A 4,884-nucleotide genomic window follows, 5' to 3' on the forward strand; every position below is an offset into this window, starting at 1 on the left:
ACGCAGCCAACGGTTGAGGAGAAGTTATGGGGTGTAGCAGAGGCAGCAGAGCTCCGGTGACTGTTGTAGTGCCGCTGCTGCAGGAACTGCCTGTGCGGACGGGTTCTATCTGCTTCTAGAACTGCAGACCGCTCTGACCTCACAAGATTCCATTGAAACCCCTGTGACCTCACTCGACCGCACATACACACACCCTCACAGGTGGGCAGGACCGGCCACAGGCCTCTCTAACCAGGGATCTTCTAGACACATTTTAGGCTCATTTCTCACATATTGCGTAAATCCACACTGGAATTCAGCAGAATAATCCACAACAAATTCTGAGGATTTTGGCGCAGATTTCACTCATATTAAAATGAATAAAATCCGCCTTGAAATATCCACAACCTGCAGAGCATGCTGGGAAGGTGAAAATCCGCAGCGAGACTCCAATCCACGGCAGATTGTTTTCTGCTGTGAGTGAAATCCCCATTCACCGGTATTTGACTCTAATTGGAATTTCGGTGCTAAATCAGCAAGCAAACCGGACTATGACTCTTTCACCAATATTTGGCTATATGTTCTGATGAAGCGCCCCATATTTAGACCAGCGTTACGCAGCTTATGCCGCCATACTGCAATGTGTGAGCCGTGTTTGTTGCTACTTGGGGAGGGCTCTGTAATACGATTTCTGTCAAAAACCTAAAAAATACGACAATGCGGGATTTTCACCATCACAAGATCAGATCTGCATGACATTGCAGGTACAGATTCAGTGTAATGCGTTCCTGTAGGCGAATGGTGCACGGAATATCGCAGTGCAATCTAGCATAAACCTGTGATAATCACTCACATTAACACCCTGCAGAGACCTGAACTTAATAAAAACGACTAGTGCAATAGAATCGCGAGGGTTAAACATCATATATCTTGTAAGATAAGAGGAGAAGCCGTCACATTACTGTTCCCCTGCCCCCAGATACCGGCGCTACCAGGGTCCTCCACTGCTCTCCTGCCCCTAGATACCGGCACTACCAGGGTCCTCCACCGCTCTCCTGCCCCCAGATACCGGCACTACCAGGGTCCTCCACCGCTCTCCTGCTCCCTGATGCCAGCACTACCAGGGTCCTCCACCGCTCTCCTGCCCCCAGATACCGTCACTACCAGGGTCCTTCACCGCTCTCCTGCCCCCAGATACCGGCACTACCAGGGTCCTCCACCGCTCTCCTGACCCCAGATACTGGCGCTACCAAGGTCCTCCACCGCTCTCCTGCCCCTTGATGCCAGCACTACCAGGGTCCTCCACCGCTCTCCTGCCCCCTGATGCCAGCACTACCAGGGTCCTCCACCGCTCTCCTGCCCCCTGATGCCAGCACTACCAGGGTCCTCCACCGCTCTCCTGCCCCCAGATACCGGCACTACCAGGGTCCTCCACTGCTCTCCTGCCCCCTGATGCCGGCACTACCAAGACCCTTCACCACTCTCCTGCCCCCTGATGCTGGCTATACCACCCTTCTCTCGCCTTCATTTATCAAAGCTGTCTGAAAAAAAAATTTGGCCTTGTTGCCCGTAGCAGCCAATCACAGCACAGCTCTGATTTCTGAAACGGCTCTAGTTACATGACAGCTGCGCTCTGATTGGTTGCTATGGGCAACAAGGCAGGTTTGTCTTCTAGATAGATTAGATTAATGAGCCCGTCTGTTCTTCCTGTCCCAGCGCTGACATGTCCGCACCACATAGAATGCGGTGACCTGCAGTAACGCCAAACCTGCAGGATGCTGCGATTACAAAAATAGCCACCGACCCAAGAAACGCACGACTAAAGGAGAAAACCCCCACAAAGGATCCCTGTAGTGTTTATGGAGCTCCACACTTCACTGTTGATCTGCTAAAATCCGGCCGCAGGGTTTATGGAAAAAAATAATCCAGAAAAACGTCCCTAAAAATACGTCACTATAAATGCGCGGGAGTAAAAGCATCCGTAAAGTGTATTCACGTGTCGCAGTCAAGGTGCGGCTGAGAACCACATCAAAGACCGCGTGTACTTTTACCTGTAAAAACCATGTGACCAAAAAACACATCTCACATCTGCGGCAAAACTGGCGGGGTTCTCAGATTTGGTGTGAATATACCCTTACGCACCACGCTCTGCACCGCGTGCTTTACACTGTATTTACACAGGCCAGTGCGATATAGGTGAGAGAAAATCGTATATATATATATATTATATATATATATATATATATATATATATATATATATATATATATATATATATATATATATATATATATATATATATATATATCACAGTTGTAAACCTGCGTTTTTCAGGTTTCTGCGAAACGTTCCCATGTTCAAAATGCGCTATTCGCATCACTGTAGGTGCGTTTTTAAACGTGAAAAATAATAAAAAAGAAAGAATGAGCAGTTCTTGCAGTGGAATTGCCTCAAAACAGGACATGCTGCGTTCTTTTGCACTTGCACTGTTGCCGCTGCATGAACAACGAGTAACGTGAATATTCCCACAAAGAGACAGTTCATCTGTGCATGCGCCAGCTGAAGACCTCGCGGCGCACATGTGAGACTTGGCAGCGCTACATGGATGACGCCTACTGCGTCATCCACGGCTAAGGAGTTGGGAGGGGTGGACTTTGGAGCCGAATAAGCTGCTAGTAGATGGTCCAGCTTGCTCAGCTGATCGCTCTGCCTATTTTGGCCATAAAGGCGTGAAGATTTTTGGGGTATTTTCATCTCCAATTTTCAAAAGACATAACTTTTTTATTTTTCTGTTGACTTGGCGTTATTTTGGTAGGCAAAATGAACAAAATGAGCATTTTGCCTCTGCATCTTTTAGGGTTTATATTTACATTTTTTGCAAGATGAATAGTGCGTTCGATTCACTGTAGAGATCGTTACGGATACCAGAAATGTGGGTTTATATATATATATATATATATATATATATATTTTTTTTTTTTTTTTTTGTTATTTTTTTTTAATAGAAAGGGGAAAGTGCGTAAAAGAGTTTTTTTGGTAATTTAATTTTACCTCTTTTTTTACAATTTTTTTTTTCTTTCATTTTTTATGTCACTGTGGGGGACTTGAACCATAAAAGCACTGTTTGCTATGACGTTGCACTGCAGTACTTTTGTAGTGCAGTGCATTATTGCTTACCATAGGCCAGTCTCTATGTACAGGTCATGTGCCGCACAGTGTAATGGGAGACACGATACTGGCCAAAGTCACAACTAAGTTGGCCTAACTTCACACAGGTATGCGTGATACGAGGCCGTGAATCCCGCCACCATATCGCGCCCTCACCATGTGAATTCAATCCTCTGCCGCGGCTGTTCTCTCCCCCATTGCTGCCACCGGCCCCATTAAAAACAATGGACGCTGCAATGCGAGATCACGCAGCCAGATAGAACATGCCGCGGTTTGTTTCCCGCATCGCATCGTTCATGTGTATGACTCCATTCACAAGGTGGTGGTTCAGATTTGTGCGTCTCAAAATGCACAAATCTCACGTGATTGTATCACCCATGTGAAGCCGGTCTTATGGTGCCCATAGTTCAGGTCGGAGGAGTCCGGGGATGTGAGTGGGACTTTTCAGTCAGCGCAGGCGCATACCCTTAGAGAACAGGATGTGCGCACACTGACTGGCGAATCATACACACCGCGTACCGACTTCCAGGGGCTACGGTGCAGGAACCGTGAGCTGGGGAGGTAAGCAGAACACACCCCGGACTCCTCCGGACCCGTCCTATGTGCTCCAAAACTTCATAGTGCTTATAGGGGACGACTGGTTGCTTTTAAAGGGGTTGTCCAACTACCAGACAGAATCTTTTTAAAGCTGTGTTCACACATGGCGTTTTTCAACGGCAATTAAAAACTGAATAAAAAAAAACTCTACAAAAAACGCCATGTGTGAACGCGGCCTAATAGGGCTGTCTGTACTAAATTAATAAATCGCTACACTTACCACTCTGATAGGATCCAGCGCTGCAGTACTGGTGTTTGTTGTGACAGCGGCCACCACAAGTAGTCAGTTGATTGCAGCCAATCAGAGGCTGCTGTGTCACGTTCATTTCCTGTAACTACAAGAGACTGGATACGGCACTGACAGGTCAGCAATAATTATCTTTCTATATATCAGCACAGGTTATGTAGAGCCATGACCCGAGATGAGTACTCCCCTCTGCCGTCCGTTGGTAGGCACTACAACAGTATACTAGAGCCTCCATGCCCACCCGTATCACATCTTATATACAAGCTAGAAGGGGTACAACAGGATACTAGAGCCTCCATGCCCACCCGTATCACATCTTATATACAAGCTAGAAGGGGTACAACAGGATACTAGAGCCTCCATGCCTCCATGCCCACCCGTATCACATCTTATATACAAGCTAGAAGGGGTACAACAGGATACTAGAGCCTCCATGCCCACCCGTATTATATCTTATATACAAGCTTGAGGTGGTCCAACAGGGTACTACAGCCTCCTCACATCTTGTATCTAAGCTAGAGGCGGTACAACAGGATACTAGAGCCTCCATGCCTGCCTGTATCACATCTTTTATCCAAGCTTGAGGTGGCCCATAAGGGTACTAGAGCCTCCATGCTCACCTGTATCACATCTTGTGTCTAAGCTAGAGGCGGTACAACAGGATACTAGAGCTTTCATGCCTGCCCGTATCACATCATGTATCTAAGCTAAAGGCGTTACAACAGGGTACTAGAGCCTCCATGTCTACCCGTATGACATCTTGTATCCAAGCTTGAGGTGGTACAACAGGGTACTAGAGCCTCCATGCCTGTCCCTATCACATATTGTATGCAAACTAGAGGCAGTACAACAGGGTACTAGAGCCTCCATGCCCACCCGTATCATATCTTATA

Source organism: Eleutherodactylus coqui, unplaced genomic scaffold (assembly GCF_035609145.1).
Source record: "Eleutherodactylus coqui strain aEleCoq1 unplaced genomic scaffold, aEleCoq1.hap1 HAP1_SCAFFOLD_463, whole genome shotgun sequence".
Classification (NCBI taxonomy): domain Eukaryota; kingdom Metazoa; phylum Chordata; class Amphibia; order Anura; family Eleutherodactylidae; genus Eleutherodactylus; species Eleutherodactylus coqui.